This window comes from Brassica oleracea, chromosome C6 (genome assembly GCF_000695525.1).
Source record: "Brassica oleracea var. oleracea cultivar TO1000 chromosome C6, BOL, whole genome shotgun sequence".
Lineage (NCBI taxonomy): Eukaryota > Viridiplantae > Streptophyta > Magnoliopsida > Brassicales > Brassicaceae > Brassica > Brassica oleracea.
In genome coordinates, this window is record NC_027753.1 from 20564992 (window position 1) to 20583777 (window position 18786).

The 18786-nt window shown below is 37.7% G+C and overlaps 2 pseudogenes; both read right to left on the minus strand.

The window, feature by feature from the left end:
- Positions 1-2901: 2901 nt before the first annotated feature.
- On the minus strand, positions 2902-11881 carry LOC106297689 (annotated as a pseudogene).
- Positions 11882-15413: 3532 nt separating this feature from the next.
- LOC106297690 lies at positions 15414-18328 on the minus strand (annotated as a pseudogene).
- Positions 18329-18786: the final 458 nt, after the last annotated feature.

Here is an 18786-nt window from a genome sequence, read left to right on the forward strand (position 1 = left end):
TATTTCTTACAAATGATGTTTGTTTTCATGCTTGATTTAATATTTTATTGTTATTTTATCGATTTTATATGTGATAGATTATTTTTTATTTAATTTAGATATTTTTCTTTATGTTTTACTTCAAAAAATTTGTTTTTTACTTTGGTTATATCCGAACCGAACCGATATAACTCGAATTCGTACGATATATGATCACTTTATGGGTTTTATGAAGCAATACAATTTTGAACCGAATCAGAAGTGTTATTATCCGAACCCGACCCGTACTAATAAAATTTTAGTATGGGACCTAGAAGCGTAAACCTAAAAATCTGAAAACCCGAAAAACCCGACCCGAATGCCAACGGGTACCCGAACGCCCAGGCCTAGATAGCATCATTCATGCAGTTCATGGAAACAAATATAGTATCTTTTTTTTGCTAGAATTGAAGATTAGGTTATTCACATGTTGATAAGTCTTTGATTTGTAAACTATAAAACTCACTGCGTATTAGTGAACGCAGTCCCCATAAATCATTGGAAGTTGAACATAAAATCGGTAGGTGATAGAAAAACTATTGAAAGTTGACAATGTAATGCTCCGAGTTGATGCCTCTGCCATCGAACCCAAACATCTTTATTGTGCTACTCATCCAATATTCCCGTTGAATATGAAAGAGTATCATGTGTAACAACTGAAACGGACAGTGCAAAACAGAGTAGGTATGAAGAGAAGACATTGGGCGAACGATAATGTTTATATAAAGAAACTAAAGATATGTGCCAACGCTAAAACAAAGGCCCAAAATGGAAACTGCAGACGACATATGTTTTCTCTCGAATTTCAGATGCTAAGTCCATTGTATGATGGAGTTTCTGTAAAAGATCTTGGAACTGAAATAACTTTCTTATTTCACAAAACTTAGTTACAAAGATTGACACTTTACAACTTATATAGTATTAGGGTTTTTACGAAAGCCCTAGAATCCCTAAGATAATATATTCACAAGTGGCTTCACTCTGACCGTTTGATTCACACACACAACGGTCTAAAGGAATTGTGAAGGACCACTTCACCAGCTGGCTTAGTCTGTTTTAAGACTGTACTACTGCAACTCTGTTTCGAATGGTTTGTGTTTGGCGCGACTTGACTCGGGCCTTGTTGAGTTGGACTTGATTTAATACTAAGGCCCATCTTCTGCGTTTCTTGCTTCATACTTCGTACACCCTCCCGCAAACTTGGAAGTTGAAGGTTCCCAACGCCAAGTTTGGATCGTAGTGACTGAAACGCTTGCCGGGGAAGGGACTTCGTAAAAATATCCGCAAGCTGCAGCATCGCCGGAATGTGTTGCACATTGACAAGCCCAAGCGCCACTCGTTCTCTGATGTAGTGGTAGTCCACCTCGAAATGTTTGGACCTGCTGTGGAACACTGGATTGGCCGATAAGTTGACAGCAGACAAGTTATCACATTGCAGGAGAGCAGGGCTGGACTGAGAGATGCGATTATCCCGAAGAAGAAAGTTAATCCAAGTGAGTTCCGCTGCCGTCTGAGCCAAGGCACGGTACTCTGCCTCTGTAGAAGACCTAGACACAGTAGGCTGCCTTTTAGCACACCACAAGACCAAGTTGGAGCCTAAGAACACACAGAATCCAGTGTTGTTGATCTTCGCGTATCATGACAACCCGCCCAATCACTATCACGATAAGCCTCAAGAGAAAGAGAACTGTCTCGGTATAGATGAAGCCCATAGGCAGTGGTACCTCTAATGTAACGCAGTATTCGTTTAAGGAGACCGAAGTCGGTCACTGTTGGAGCATGCATCCGCTGGCAAATGAAGTTCATCGCAAACTGAATATCTTGTCGTGTGAGAGTCAAGTACTGTAATTTGCCGGCAATGCTACGGAAGTACGTCGGTTCGGGGAAGAGCTCCTTGTCTTTGAACGCAGCATCGAGACGAGTAGGTAAGGGAGTAGGCATTGGATTGGCTGATGCCATGCTTGCTTCGCGGAGAATGTCTTCAGCATACGCAGCCTGATCGAGGAACAAACCGCTCTCAGTACATTGAGCTCGTATACCGAGGAAGTAGTGAAGATCACCCATGTTTTTCATAGAGAATGTATTGCTGAGTGCTGTCACCAAATCATCAATCAAGGATGGAGTGTTGCCAGTTATCAAGACATCATCAACATATAGAAGTAAGGCTAAGGACTGACTTCCTTGATGAAAGGTGAACAGCGAAGGATCAGCTGGACTACACCTGAAGCCAAAATCAAGTAGAAAGTTGGTGAATTTGTTGAACCACGCCCTAGGAGCCTGTTTAAGGCCGTATAAAGCCTTATGAAGCTTGCAGACGTGATCAGGGAAGGTTGGGTCAACAAACCCCGGTGGTTGTTCTACAAATACTTCTTCTTGCAACTCTCCATGTAAGAATGCGTTCTTTACATCCAACTATCTGATTTTCCAATCTCTGGCCACAGATATGCCTAGAACCACTCATATCGTCGACGTTCGAAAAACTGGACTAAACGTTTCCACAAAATCCACACCTTGCTCCTGATCATACCTATTTGCAACCCATCTAGACTTGAGCTTCAGTACCGTTCCATCAGGATTCAGTTTGATGGTACGGATCCAGCGACTTCCCAAAACATTCATATCAGAACGTCGCGGTACTAAAGACATAGTGTCGTTCTTATGTTGAGCATCCATTTCTTCAGTCATCGAGTCCTTCCAACCCTCATGCTTCAGGGCAGCTGTCGTAGTTCGCGGAATCGTTGGTATGACATGACTTGTCACAAGAGCATAGCGAGGGTTTGGTTTCCTAATGCCACTTTGAAGACGAGTGGTCATAGGGTGAGATCGTATCACTGTTGGAGTAGGAAGGCGAGAGAACACTACATCATCAGCGTGTACTGAAGCTCATACCTCTGATACCTCTGAGTCTTCTGATTCATCAGGTTCCTCTGGTTCCTCTGATTGAGCTTGTGTAGGTGCGATAGGGGACCGAGGAGGAGCATAGGCCGTTGGGAGTTGATGAGATTCAGATGGAGCAGACTGCCAAGCTTGTAGAAGAGGAATGGAGAGCGGCTCAACATAGTTCTTGTAGCGATTTTCAAATGGGAAAATATCTTCATCAAACACCACATGGCGAGATATGTATATTCTGCCAGTAGGTGGGTACAAGCAACGGTAGCCCTTGTACTGAGCATGATACCCCAAGAAGATGCACTGAAGGGAGTGAGGATCAAACTTCTGATTCATATAAGGTCTGAGGCAAGGATAACATGCGGAACCAAACACACGCAAGAAAGAATACTCTGGTTTACGTTTGTGTAACAACTCGAAGGGTGTTTGAAAGTTAACCGCAGAGGAAGGAAGGAGGTTGATCACATAGTTGGCCGTATAAAAGGCTTCAACCCAGTACTTAAAGGGAGTCTTGCTTTGAAACATCATTGCAAAGGCCAGTTCAGTGAGATGCCGATGCTTGCGTTCAGCTAAGCCATTCTGTTGAGGAGTTGACGGGCAAGAGATCAGGTGTTGTATCCCTTGGGATGCAAGGTGATTTCGTAGCAGATGACTAGCGAATTCACCACCACCATCGCTTTGAAAGACTTTAATCTTTGTGTTTAGTTGGTTTTCGACTTCTTTTTGAAAGGCAAGAAAGACTTAGAAAGAAATCTGATTTGGCTTTAAGTGGAAACAACCATGAAAACCGACTGAAGTCATCCACTAAGATAGCATAATATTTGAATCCTTGTTTAGATACAATAGGTGATGGTCCCCATAGATCACAATGGATTCTATCAAGGGGTGCCACAGCATGAGATACAGAAGAAAAGAAAGGTAACTTGGAGCTTTTCCCCATCTGGCAAGGTTCACAGATGGTAGACATGCTGTTCTTATTCATTGATATTGCCTTGCTGCTCTTGAGATGTTGAAGAACTTGCGAGTTTGCATGAGTTAAGCGTCTGTGCCACACCAGGTCACTAGCCATCACCTGCCTATTGGAGTAAAAGGAAACAAACTCGGAGTTCTTCAAGACATAAAGATTATCGTGAGGAGGTCCTTTGGTCACCACTCTCTGGGTGTTTAGATCAATCACATAGACCCAGTTAGAATCAAAGTAAACTCCACAATGGTAGTCATCACAAAGCTTTGAGATAGACAGCAAAGACTTTCACAAAGCTTTGAGATAGACAGCAAAGACTTTTGTATATTTAGACACACCAGAACATCAAGTAATGGAATGTTACCTTGAGGAGAGGTGATGACCGTGGAGCCTACATGAGTTATAGGAAGCTGATTGCCATTGCCCACCATGACTGATTCAGCACCGTGATAAGGAGTTGTGTTCTGCAGACCGGTTGTGGATGCAGTGATGTGAGCAGTGGCACCAGAGTCTGGATGCCATTCTCTACCAGTATCATTGGAGACCTGTAACGCAGCAAGGGCTTTGGGGATGTCATCACTCTGATATGCGACATCAAAGCGATTGTAACACTTCAGAGCACAGTGACCAGTCCTCCCACAATCTGACACACAGGACGACCGTTATCATTTGACTGGGACTGGTTCCAGCCAGAAGAGTTGACTTGTTGTGAAAAACCACATCTTCTTGTGGAATATCCACCACCTCGACCTCAAGTTCCAAACCGGGAAGAGTAACCCCCTCGACCTCGCTGGCTTTGGTTGTTATGTAAGCCAGAGCGTTGAGTCTGAAACGCAGTGAATGGAGTAACATCTGCAGGAGTTTCGTAGGACTGAAGACGAGTGTGAAAGCCGGTTACCTCTGAGACAACATCACTGAAGGTTGGTGGTGGGTAACGCGACATGGAACTCTGTATGACCGTTGAGATGGGGTCGTAATCCCTTGAGAGGCCGTTGAGGAAAGTGAAGATTTTCATCGATTCCTCAACTGGCTTCCCAATGGAGCTGAGTTGATCACAGAGACCACAGAACTCTCGACAGTACACCATGAAGTCTTTACCGTGAGTGTTGAGGAGTTGGAGACGACGCCTGAGATCAAACTCCCTCGCTACTGAGCTTTTGTTGAAGTTGTCAGCCAAGGAGAGCCAAACATCACGCGATGTTTCAAGACCATAAACACACCCAAGAACTTCTTCGGTGAGAGTTCCAAACAACCAAGCTTTAACAAGACCATCCGTACACTTCCATGATTCAAAATCAGGATTTGGGTTCTCGACTTGAACCTCATTGACTACCGCAGTGACCGTAGCTGCTGGAGCTTCGACTTGACCGGTGTAAAAACCGAGTAACTTTTGACTACTGAGGAGGGCTTCAAACTGAGTCTTCCACAACAGTTAATTGCTCTCGTTGAGCTTGAGATTGACGCAGCTGGAGACATGGAGGTTTGAAGGAAAGGGGTAAGGGTTTTGGGATTCTGCCATGACAGCACCTGTTAAGGTTATCAAAGCTCTGATACCATGTGAAAGATCTTGGATCAGAAATAACTTTCTTATTTCACAAAATTTAGTTACAAAGATTGACACTTTACAACTTATATAGTATTAGGGTTTTACGAAAGCCCTAGAATCCCTAAGGTAATCTATTCACAAGTGGCTTCACTCTGACCGTTTGATTCACACACACAACGGTCTAAAGGAATTGTGAAGGACCTTTCCACCAGCTGGCTTTGTCTGCTTCAAGACTGTACTACTGCAACTCTGTTTCGAATGGTTTGTGTTTGGCGTGCCTTGACTCTGGCCTTGTTGAGTTGGGCTTGATTTAATACTAAGGTCCATCTTTTGCGCTTCTTACTTCATACTTCGCACAGTTTCAGAATTTGCAGTGTCAATTTGGTGCGAACAGCTCAAGAACTGGATAAAATGGCTGCAAAAGAAAACTACTGTGGAACGATCTTTGTTGATCATTTAAAGGCTCTACTAAGCTTTGGCAAAAAAACGGAACCGAACTGAATATTCAAAACAAGAACCGAAGACCCGAACATGAACCGAATATTCAAAACTGGAACCGAATCGAAACCCTCGAATACATGAATGGTTCTTATGTTTCTATATCTGGAATAACTGAACCTGAAAGAACCAAACGGATACCCGAATGTATAAAAATATTAATATATATATATATATATATATATATATATATATATTATATATAACTATATATATTTATAATTTAAAAATCTATTAAAAGTATTGGAAAATATTTGAGATGAAACTAAATTATTATAAAGTATCTAAATTACCAAAAATTATCCAAAAAAATGCGGATATTTTTATCCGAAATATCCAAAATAATCCGAAATATCCAAGATTTTTATCTAAATTATCCTAATTACTCGATATTTTACCCAAATTACCCGAACTACTTGAAATAACCAAACAAATTGGAACCAATAAGAACTGTTTTTTCCGGGTGTTTTCCGGTTCCTAGTTTTATTATCCGAACCGAATCAAACCTGAAAGTACCCGAACCGAATCCAAACCGTAAATAGGTCATATAGTAAATGAATCCTCTAGCTTCTACCCAAAATACCCAACACCCAAACCAAACTGAACCGAACCGATATCCGAAATGTTCAGGCCTAGGCTCTTCTAAGACAAATTTTTTTATTATGTTCAGGAGATTCCTTCTTTAAACTGTAAATCTTTACTGTTTTAATTGTGTTTAGGAAATATGATTTCGGTTATGAAATTTTAAATGTCATCCAACATATCTTCATTTTTTTTGTTCGAATAAAAAGTATTTATAGGTGATTCACAACGTAAAGTACAATGTCGATAAATCTTTGATTGATAGACAATAAAATTCATAAAAATATATAGGTGAAGTGATACATTTATTTATGAATACAAACCTCTTAAATCATTGAAAGCTGAGAGGTGAAAAGAAAATATAGACAAGTAATGTTATTGAAAGTTGTCTTTTAAATAATTTTCTTTAGCTGGATCTTCCTCCAAAGACTACCTTTTTGATACGTGGAGGATGGAAGATGACAATGTAACTCCCCCAATTAGTGCCTTTTTTTTTTGTCAGCTCCCAATCAATGCCTCTCACATCGAATCCAAACATCTTTCTCTCCATTGACAATTTCTGAAGCAGACTCCTTGTATAGGTGTCGTCAAACCTGGTATAAACTATTTTACTCGGTAATATGATTCTTATTTAACTTAATTACAGGAACAAGTGTAAGTAATGTTATTTACCGAGCTTGAAAGAACAAGGAAGGCTGATATCTTTTAACTAGGGACTCAAAAATTCTTTAGCTTCCTCTTACCCTTCATGTATAATGGGGAATGTGACTCCGCTTCACCTCCTCCATTTTTGGTCTCTCTTTCTTGTTTCGCTATAGTGTTGGACACATAGGAGGTGAAACTTTCTATGGAACTGTGGAATTTTATACGATCTAAGTCTTTCGTTGTTTCTCTCAATGGAGAGTCACACAGATATTGCTGAGAGAAGAAGTCCATCAACTCGCCAAGTCGCAGGGGGTTTGGATGAGATTTTGAAGTGACATTGTAAAGTTTGAGTTCTGGTACATTACCACGGCCGTGCTTTGACATAGCTGCTATAGTTGCGTTCACAACCAAATCAACAGGTATCAATTCAAAGTAAGATTGATAATCTCCCAGAAAGTGAGGGATATGGTCTTTTGCATAGGCCAAGATTAAAGGAGCACTCTAATCGGAAAAAAACCGAAAGTAAAAAAAAAAAAAACTCTCTCTAAAAAAAGCGACACTTGCTCTGCTCCGGTGGTCGGCTTCTCCGTCGTCACTGGAAGCTTCTCTCTTCCTCCCTCCTGGTTTTTATCTTTGCTCCCGATCCTCTCATCTCTCTCGACTCCAATATGTTTGACGTCTTGGAGGTTGGTTTCGCGGCGGATCCTTAGCTCTGCTCCGGGGAGAGTAACATCCGGCGGTCTGAAACTCCCCTCTGGTAGGTCTATGAGGCGTCCGCGGTTGGGATGAACGGTGAGTCGGCTTCGATGGTGATGGCGGCGCGTGAGGGTAAAGTTCAGACTCTCTCCTCAGTTCTTCATCGTTCTGTGTTTGCGGCTGTTGCCATTGTGGAGTGGTCCGGCGACCTCCCTTAAGCTGAGACTTGGAGTCTTGTCTTTGCAATGGGGTTGTGTTTTCCGTACACTGGAGGTGGAAGTGGTTGCTGTCAGTGCGTTCTCAGTTCTTTCAGTGGTCGTGTGGTCGCGGAAGCATGGGATTCTTGCGTAACTAGCTAAAGTGTTGTGAGGTTCTTCGTTGTCTATGGCAGACTCATCCTCCGGTTGTTTGTCCTCTTCTCGTATTGGGTTAGTGTATTCAGGCCATCTCGCTAATGGTTTCGTTTTGCTACCTCTCTGCTTCGTCTGCTACTTTGCGTCCCTCCATCGAACAGTAGCTCTGAAGCGCATTAAAGGTCGGATGAGGTTCTCTGATTCAAGCCAGGGTGCTGTTTTGTATCCTAGATCGAGTCTATCGGGATCGGGTGGCGAGGAGACCTGGTGGGGGATCAGACCATCCCAGTGTTCTGGTGGCCGTTTGGTTATTGAAACAGGGTTTTTCTCCCGTTTTTTGCAGGTTAGGAAGCTCCCTTTGCCGGTTATACTGTCACCACAGCCTGTCTTTTGGGTTGCTTCAGAAGGTGGTTTTCGGATCATCTCCAAATTCAATCCGAGCCGCAGGATTATAGAGGCTATGGTATACTATTCTCTGCTCTCTTCTTGTGGCTTTAGAGCTTAATGACAGTGGAGAGAGCAAGTTTGTGGAGATCGTCAAGAACCAGCTCTTCCGGCGATGGCATGAGAAATACCGACAACCCGAAGAAACGAAGTGAACGCCACCTTCTTGTGGTTACCATCATCGGTTGAACCAAGAACGGCGATTGATAGTCTATGATTGGCGGAGTCGTCTAGCGGAATGCGCCGGTATAGTGGTTGAGCGAAGCTAGATAAGTTTCGTTTTTGAATTAGACCATTTTGATCAAAATAAGCTTGTAATCGAAAATTGATATTAGACACAAAGTGTCCCACATCGGATGTTGGAAGGGATTCTTTGTAATATATAAGATAGATAGGCCACTCCACTTATCACCAATTGATTTTAGGTTGGAAGCTCATCTAGCTTAACATGGTATCAGAGCGTTCACGCAGTCCAACCCGGTCCACATCGATCCTTGCCCGAATGTTCCGAGATTGACGTTCAACGAGCCATCATCTCGAGGGGACGTATTAGACACATAGTGTCCCACATCGGTAGTTAGAATGAATCTTTAGTAATATATAAGATAGATGAGGTACTCCTCTTATCACCAATTGATTTTAGGTTCGAAGCACATCTAGCTTAAAACTTGAATCTCCGGTTTTTGGATTTTGAAATAATATATTATTTAAAAAAGAATAAAAGAGCACTCATCCTGTTGTATATTAAAAAATGTTTGTTGAAACAAATTAAAATCTACTCAGTTTCACTAATATTGATTTTTTCATATTTTCACACATATTAAAAATACATATAATAAAGACATCATATTTTCACAGAGCCTATAAACTCAATTAATTTTCTTAATATTTCAAATTATTATTATTAAATAATAAAAAAAACTTATATAAACACTACACAAACCTAGTTTTGTGAAACATTTTTTTTCCAAAACATTTATCTTTGTGATTCAGAGGTAATATTATATAGGTTTTGACTGGTTAGCATTTTTAGAGTTAACAAAGGAGGTAAAAAAATATTACTCTCACTTATTCTATAAAATTATCGATCAAATAGAATTATATTTTTCCTTATGTACTTTAAGTTACTGTTTAAATAAAAAAAATACATTCATTATTACTCTAAGTGTGACGAGGATAACACTTTCTCTTTTTCCCATTTATTTTTTTTTCCACTCATTTTCACTCTTTATATTCTCTCTTTTACTTTATAATAAAGTCATTTTCACTCTTTATATTCTATCTTTTACTTAATAAATTACGAGTCACAGACATGTCTACCAGTCTTGGGAAAGGTAAATCACCAACCTTATTCTTTGGAGCAGCTAGCAAGCCAGGTTTCGGTAATACTAGGCCTTAGACTGGTAAGCAAAAAAAATATACTAAAACAATGACAAAGGAGTCAAAAACGTCAGTTTCAGTTTTCAACATAGAATCTCCAAGAAACCCATTTGTTACTGTTTTACCATTTGTCTACTCTTAAATGGTTTACTTTTCTAGAAAAAATAATAATTATAAAACTGTATATAATTAAAATATTATTATTATTACGATCAGAACCTACCTACTTTTGAGATATTAACCCTTGCGGTTGCACTAATGATCACTACAGGACGATCTCCTCTTTGGTTGTGAATTATAGACTCACATCACCCATGGCTTTTCTGAATGTGTAAGTGTTTTCCCAGCCGTAGTTTTGAGCTCTGATTTCTCATAAGATAAATTTCAGATATTGTACGTAAGAATGCATAGAAAGAAATTAAAATGTTTATAACTGATGATCCTTACCTTTTTTTCTTTTTTTTTTGATATGCTCTAACGGCTGATCTGGTCGGCTCTGGGAAAAACACATTTAGTGCTACAAAATGGACTAGCTCGAAAGCATACCACAATGTCTGATCGAATTTGGAATACCTTTCGACTAATGACAGGGGTGGACCAATCATCTGTTATGGTCCACCATATAAACCACCTAGGCCGAAGCCCAAACTCAAACTGGCTAAGTAATGATAATTTAGTTCGTAGGAGGAATCGAACTCTGATGTGGGTACACACCAAGCCCCAATAGATTGCCACTAGCCGCTGGCTACTACCACTTGGTTGATGATCCTTACCTTTTCATACCAAGTTCTTTCAACTTTTTATTTTCTTCACTGCCATGGAACATTCTTACAGAAGCGCTTCTGAAGCTAGTTTCAGTTCAAGTTCGATGTTCAAGTCAGAAGTTATGTTTTCTCCAATTGGGAGAGTAGTCTAACGTACTTTTCCTTCCTTCTTACCAGTCACGTAAGCAATATAAAGAAAAAAACAGGTTCTGAAACTTCTCTTAACAAAAACCATTTTTGTTTGCCAAAATATAAACTCATATACCAGTTGAATAACTGAGAAAATTTTAGTTTCTTGCACTCGGCAAAGCTCAAGATCCGACCAGGTCCAATTTCGTTGACACTTAACGCTGAATCGTGTATCTGTTTGCGTTTGCTTGGATTAGATGCAAGTGTTTGTTTGCAAGAAAAAAACAAAAACAGACCAATAGAAAGAGTATAAGTACGTGTCTTCAAATGTGGTGCTACCTCCACAGCTTATAGTGACATCAATCTCATCACTAATCTTGGCTGCTATTTCAAAGACGAGCCCTAGATTTTCTTGTGCAATATCTCCAATTACTAGAATTAACTGACCAATCCGATTTAGAAAGGTGGTGTAGTAAAGAACTTGGTTTGTAGGTTCAGAATTCAGATGTTGTTGTTGCTTGACAAAAACAATTTGATGTAATTTGTTTGTTTATTTGAACCTGTTAAGTGTAATATGTAAGTTTAACTTTTATGATTTCTATAATGAAATCTATCCCAAGGTCATGATCTAGATTTAGATTAATTCAACCATAATATTTTCTACAGAAGAAGAAAGAAACACTAACCTTCAATCCATGTTTAATGAAGATAAACTGAAATCAATTCACCAATTGATTTTCTCCTCCTTTTGGCCCTTAATCCTTTATGACTCCCTTTGACGGACAAAGGAATCTAAAACCTCTTCTTATCACGTTTGTTCTTTTACGGTGGCTACGTTTCTTACGTAGTTGATATTATGATACTCTCATAACTCTTTTTTCATATAAGAAAAGTCACTTTTCTCTTTTAATTAGTAACCACCACCAAACGTGACTATATATATATATATATGGGTGTTGTTGTACCTTTCCATTAGACACACCTTCTCCTTTATACTCTTACAAGCATAAACTCTATTTTAATATGTGATTAATATATTCAAGCACAACTATAACACATATGTATATAACCTTTATAAAAGAACCCATTTGTAATTAAACAAGGCAAGGGAGGAGGGTTATCAATACACCTATATTCTAATTCTTTTATCGAAACCGATCCATCACGGTATCTTCTTTTATATTAGAATCTTAAACATTAATATGAACTTGAACTTTATATTAAACCAATAGACACATAGGTCATACAGAATATAAAATATTCTTACATAATATACCATTGGCAAAAACAAATTCATCAAACTGGAAACCAAACGTATGATGGAGTTTTCTGACGAGTTTCAGATGCTAAGTCGAGTGCATGATTGAGTTTCAGAATCTGTAGCATCGAGGGTGTCAATTTGGTATCAACAGCTCAAGAGAAAACATCTTATTATGTTGGGGCTTTCCGATCCTTGCTTAGGCACACGGAACTACAAGTCTTTACTTTGAAGGTGATTGTCCCACACGCTCCAAGTCTAATTGTGGGTGCTACTTCTGATTCAGTTCAGAATGAGATTGTCCCTCACGCTCCAACTTCAATTGTGGATGCTACGTCTGACTCAGTTTTAGCTCTAGAGGCTGCTAAAGATCAGTTGATTGTCGCTGAGGAAAAATCAAAACAAGACACATCATTCTCATCAAAAGGGAATGTTGGACAAGGCTCCCCAAAATCTATCTCTGAACAACGTGCATTCATGGGTAATACTCCAAGCATCTCTCACAAAACATTAGTCTCTTCAAAAGAGACTCCATCTACATCTAACCAAGTCTCAACAAATTCTGTTCTAGCTAGTTGTGGAATCCGCAAGAACTTGTCTAGTTCTAATTTACTCACCAATCGTTTTAGCTCTTTGTCTTCAGATGATGAAGATGAATCTTTAGTTTCAGATGAAGAATTGGACCAAAAAGAAAATTTGTCTCCGGCAAGCAGAGTGTTTCTTCGGGATAGACCGGTTAAGCCATCCACAAAGGCTAAAGAGATGCGGTCGCATCAAGTAGCTCGTGGACGGGGTAATCGAAACCGTGGTCGAGGTAAAAGAGGTGGGCGTGGATAATTCATGCACTTTAGTTTCCAAACCTTTTGCTCTTGCTATCTCCTTTTCTTATTAAGAACTTGCATTGCTTCTAAACAATATCTTAAGCCTTTGCTTATCTCTACTGTTTTTAAAAACTGTATGACATTTGTCATAGCTGTAATGGTTACTTGCATTTAAATAGAAAGTCTTTTTTTTCAAAAAAAAAAACTACAAGTCTTTACTGTTCTAATCATATTAAAGAAATATAATTCAAGTTATTCCCTAGACATTATTTGAGAAATATTTTATTATAATAGTTTTGAAAGAAAAGTAATGACATGGCTTGAAGTTAATTGTGAAATGAACATTTACGTTTAATATTGATTTATATTTTTGGCAAGTTTCTTAAAATATAGTAATAACTCATAGATCTTTTTTTAACGTTGATTTATTATAAAATTACAATTATGATATGAGAAATGTTACATAGGCGATTCGACAAAGTGTTTTTCTTGCTTATTCTTGATAAACCCGTGTTTATATATAGATGTAGGAGGATTTGTTTGGGAAGTAAGAAGCCCCTTTGACATCTCTTCATCTGCAAAGAATTCTCGATGTGAAAACACAGAGACAAAGGGCTGATCTTTGAATAGGAAAAAGAGTGGATCTGCGGGGTCCCAAATGAATTGGCTTATTCTAAAAAAGCCTTGTTCTTTGGAAGACCTATCTCGTCTCTGGTACTGCATGGTTCCGCTCTGCAAGAACTCCGAATCATTCTCTTGAAGCTCATACTTTTCATCATAAATGATCCGCTTGCCCCGAAATGACCCGGCCAGATAGGGAAATCCCAATTCATTAGGCCGTTCGTTACAATCAAATAAAAACCCCCGAGGGCGCCATATTCTAGTAGTCCAAACTATGTGATTGAATAAATCCTCCTCTATCTGTTCTGGGTCGAGGACTGCTTTTCCTTCCCCTTCTTCAAACTTCGATTCATATTTTTCATAGAGAAATCTCTGATCAACGATAGAACAAGATCCATCTTGCATCATATATAAGGGATCCCTTGGTTCGGAGCGAAAAAGCAATGTCACTCGATCATTATCAAACTGATTTCAATCTTTTTCTATTCAAGAGGATCCCACCAAAGCGCCTTGCACTTCTAATAGGCCATAAAATAGATTCGAATCATTCTCAATGAGTCCATAAGAAGTGATCCTATTTTTTTCATCAGTCCGGGTAGATACCAAAGGTCTTGAGCGACCGATCTGGCAGAACAACTCAAAAGATAAAGAAGTATCATGAATTTCTTCATGCTCGTTCCAAGTTCGAACTACCATTTGTAGAAATAAGAATCTCCTTCGTTACATGATTTCTTCTTCATATAGATAGATATAGGATCTATGGGGCAATTACTTATAAGTACATTTTGTGCAGCAACCCTTCCTATCTGATAGAAAAGGATCCCATGATCTACGCCTTATGAGAACCTACACCTAACTGCATCACCTGAGCCGTCCTTTGAAGATCCACACCTGGCCAGATTTACTTGCACCATGTTGAAGATCTCTTGTAAGTCTTTCTTCCGTAGTCTGCATAATTGTTTCATAAATCTCTCTCTCCAGGACTTGAAACCTGGATTTCCTATAATCCGCAAGAAATTGCATAGTCTGGGATTCGAACCCCAGACCTGGGTGTAAAAGCCTTTAAACCTTAATAACTAGGCTACGGTGCTTTCACGATAACTCATAGATCATCATTAATATAATAATAAATAATATAATAAAAGAACTAGAAATAATAATAATAATTTACAATTCTTAAAATAATATTTAATAATGACATCATTAATGTCATTTTTGGCAATTTCCCTTTAATTATATAATTTTTAGTAATAAAAAATTCTTCAAAATTTTATACAATGTTTTTAAAAAAATTGTAATTTTCTAACCCCAATTTTATTAGTTTCTTTTAATATTTACAAATTTTAGAGATATTATTTGTTTTACTTCTGATAGTTATATACCTAACAAAATTTTCTCTTAATTTTACAGAATTTTATTTAATATATTTTAACTAAAATAAATAGATAAAAAAATCTTTCCAAGATTGTAATTGTAAATATATACATATATATTATTAAATATAAATTTCAATAAAAATATTTATTTTATCTTAATTACATATAATTAAATTTAAATTTAAAAATTAAGCATTGTAAGCAAATAATAAAATATAAAAGTTAACAAAATTTCATTTTTAAAATATAATTTTAACCTTTTGGTTCAAATGGATTATATATATGTGATTCACATCCAGAGTAAAGTGTCGAGAAATCTTTGATTGATAAACAAGAAAATTCGTAAAGATAGGTGAGGTGATACAGTTATTTATGAATACAACCCTATTAGATTATTGAAGGTTGGAAAGGAAATATGGACAGGTAATGTTATTGAAAGTTGTCTTTTAAATCATTTTCTTTAGCTGATCTTCCACCAAAGACAACCCTTTTGATACCTTGAAGATGAACTTTGATAATGTAACTCTCCCAATCAATGTCTCTCACATCGAACCCAAACATTTTTCTCTCTTCCATTGACATCTCCTGAAGCAGACTCCTTGTATTTCTATCGTCAAACCTGGTATTAACTATTTTGGTCAGTAATATGATTCTTATCTAGCTTAATTAAACGAACAAGTAAAACTAATGTTATTTACCGAGTTTGAAAGAACATGTAAGGCTGATATATTTTTGCTAGGGACTCAAAATACTTCAGCTTCCTCTTGCCCTTCATGCTCAATGGGGTATGTGACTCTGCTTCTCCTTCTCCATTATTGGTCTCTCTTTCTTGTTTTACTATAGTGTTGAATACAGAGGAGGTGAAACTTTCTATGGAACTGTGGAATTTTATACGATCTAACTCTTTCGTTGTTTCTCTCAGTGGAGAGTCAAGCAAATGTTGTTGAGAGAATTCCATTAACTCGCCAAGTGTCAAGGGGTTTGGATGAGATGTTGAAGTGATATTGTAAATTTTGAGTTGTGGTACATTACCACAACCGTGCTTTGACATGGCTGCTATAGTTGCGTTCACAACCATATCAACAGGTATTATATCAAAGTAAGATTGATAATCTCCCAACAAGTGAGGGATATGGTCTTTTCCATAGGCCAAGATTAGAGGAGCACTCATCCTGTTGTATATTACAAAAACAAATTGTTGAAACAAAAACATACTCAGTTCCACTAAAATAGGTTTTTCATATTTTCACCCATATTGAAAATATGATTATTATAGATGCATCCTTTTATATGATTTTTGTTTGCAATAGAGCTAAACAGAAAAAAAAAATCCAATGAACTGATTTAAAAAAAAAAACTCAGTACATATTATTAAATAATAGAATTTACATAAAAATCTATTTTTTGAAATATTTTTGTAAGCATTTATTTTTGTAGAACATAAGTAATATTATATATATGCTTTGACGAGTTAGCATTTTTAGAGTAAACAAAAAAGGCGAAAATAATTTCTCTCACTTATCCTGTAAAATTGCTAATCAAGCATAATTATAATTATTTTTTTAGTAAGAAATTATATATTTTTTTAGTTACTTTAGTTACTGTTTAAATAGAAAAAATACATACACTCATTATTAACCTATATTTGGTAAGGGTTACACTATTCTTTTTTTTTCTCTCTTTCTCGTTTAATTTTTTCCTCTCATTTTCACTTCTTAGCCATAGTCTATTTGTCTTGGGAAAATAAACTCATTAACCTTATTCCTTGGAGCCAGCTAGGGAAAGGCTCTTTGCATGAACTTTCGATAATACTAGGCCTTATGATCACTACAGGGAGATCTCCTCTTTGGTTGTGAATTATGGACTCACCCATGGCTTTTGTGAATGTGTAAGTATTTTCCCAGCCATAGTGTTGAGCTCTGGTTTCTCATCATAAGATAAAATTACAGATATTGATGGAAGAATGTGTAGAAAGAAATAAATGTTTCTCATTGATCCTCACCTTTCCATACCAAGTTCTTTCAATTTTTTATTTTCTTCACTGCCATGGAACATTCGTACAGCTTCTGAAGCTAGTTTCAGTTCAAGTTCGATGTTCAAGTCAGAAGTTATGTTTTCTCCAATTGAGAGAGTAGACTCTGGTACTTTCCCTTCTTTCTTACCAGTCACGAAAGCTATATAACAAAAAACAGGTTTTGAAACTTCTCTTAACAAAAACCTATTTTTTTCCAAAATATAAACTTTTACCAGTTGAATAATGGAGAAAAAGTTTCAGTTTCTTGCAGTCCTTGGCAAAGCTCAAGAGCCGACCAGGTCCAAGTGCGTTGACACTTAATGCTGAGTCGTATCTGTTTTCATTTACTTGGGTTAGAACTTAGAAAGAAGTGTTTGTTTGCAATAAACACAAAAATAGAGCAAAAGAAAGAGTGGCATGCAATACCTGTCATCAAATGCTGTGCGACCTCCACAGCTTATAATGACATCAATCTCATCACTAATCTTGGCTGCTATTTCAGAGTCGAACCCTAGATTTTCTTGTGCAATATCTCCAAGTACTGGGATCAACTTGCTCTTCATGAAATCTTCATAAGAGCTACCGTGGATTTGCTTCAGAAGCTTGAATAGATCCGAGCTTATATATGATCTGTGTGGAACAGTTGGATAGAGAATTAAAGAAGCAAAAAGAGTTTGAGTAAAAGTCGACATGATGATAATGAAGGTTGGTCCTCGATAAAGCTTGATGAAACATTCGTCTTGACCACAAGATTTTAAATGCTAATATTTATAAAGTCATCATTCCCAAATTGTATGTTAAGATTTCTATTAAAAAATTTATGACCCCAAAATCTTAAGGCCAACTCATGATATTGAAAACAAAACCTCATCATAGAGTCTCTTGTTGGCTGATTCTTGATCATTGGCTTCTATCAAAAGGAAGATCTTCCCAATCTCAGGACTTGCCCTCAACAATTTCTCAATCAGAACTGCAAGCAAACAAACGAAAATCAGTTTAGTTGGACAAAAAAAAAAAAGAGTCAGTTTTAGGGTTTCTCTTACCTTTAGAAAGAAACCCTGTTGCACCGGTTACCAGATAGCTTTTCCCTTTTAGGAAACGGACGATTCCAACTCCATCACTGACACTAATTGTTTCTGTCTCATGCATCGTAACATGCGTCATAGGTTTCAACGATGTCTCACCGTAACAACAAGTTTGGACTCTACGAGTCGCCAGTGTCAAACGATGAGCCAATAAGTGGTTAGGTTTTGCCAGGGAAAGAGGAGAAGAAGTTGACACCATCCACTCTGATGACATTGCTGGTAGCTAACTGATTAGTGATAGTCATTTTTAGTAACAAATGGAATGCTTTTAATTTAGTTTTCTTTGGTGCCTTGGAGGGTTCTTGTGTGAGGATATATATAGAAAGTGGAAAACCGAGACGATGGATTTGAATATTGGATCATATTTGGGGTTTTTGCCAAAACTAACCCACAACTTGATTTTAACCCCAAACTTATACCTATACTTGAATCAAATGCAAAACTAACCTAAAAGCCTAGTGAAATTACAGCTCAGCCCCTTGTGACCAAACAAAAAAACAGAAGCCATTTTCACGAATATAGCCCTAGTAAATCGTCTGAGTCGTCTGAGATGTTGGAAGTCGTCTGGACGACTGAAGTGTAAGTCGTCTGGTACCGGTTTATTTTAAAAATAATTTATAAATCTTGTAAAAAAATATTTTGATGCGTGAAAAATAAAAATCAAGTAATTATAAACAGTTTTAAGTGATATAAATTAAGATAT